We start from the raw sequence: 733 nt of genomic DNA, 5'->3' as shown, positions 1-733 counted from the left end.
AAATAAATTAAAATTAATTTATAACAATATTTTTTAAAAATTATGGGTGTTACAACCTATGTTGCTCATACTTCAAAAACCTTTCTCTGGTAACTTGTTACATCAAGAGAACTAGAAGTAAGAACAACAGAGAGAACTCTAAGCAAACTCCTTTCGAATTCACAAATATTATAAAGGGGAGTTCTATGGTGCCTATAAAATTGGTGCCTAATTTGCCTAAAAGGTGAGAGAAGAGAGTATAGGTCCTACCTTTTATATTTGTATCATGTAGTGTAAAAATTAGGCATGGTAGACAATACCTACTACAAATTATCAAATAGAAGACCCATGAATAAAAACCTTTCAAATCATAAATTGCAGCTCCGCTGTCCATTATACCTACAAAATTCACTCTCCTTTTAGAGCAACTCCAATGGGCATAGTTTTGAGGCCCTGTTACTGACAAAAGCAAGTAGAAACCGTTGGAGGGAGAGAAAAACTGAGTTCCTTCACGGGATTCAATGTGAAGGGTCCCTCTGAACAGGGACTCAACTAAACCAATAATAACTTGCCACTTGGCAAGTTATTATAAAAATAAATAATTATATAAAATTTAAAATAATTAAATAATTATATTAAATAATTAAATAATAATTAAATTATTAATAATTATAATAAATAATTATATTAAATAATTAAATTATAATTAATTTATTAATAATTTTAATAATTAATTAGATTAAATAATTAATTT

The sequence above is a fragment of the Arachis duranensis genome, chromosome 8, assembly GCF_000817695.3.
Source record: "Arachis duranensis cultivar V14167 chromosome 8, aradu.V14167.gnm2.J7QH, whole genome shotgun sequence".
Classification (NCBI taxonomy): Eukaryota; Viridiplantae; Streptophyta; class Magnoliopsida; order Fabales; family Fabaceae; genus Arachis; species Arachis duranensis.
This window is presented reverse-complemented; position numbering follows the sequence as displayed.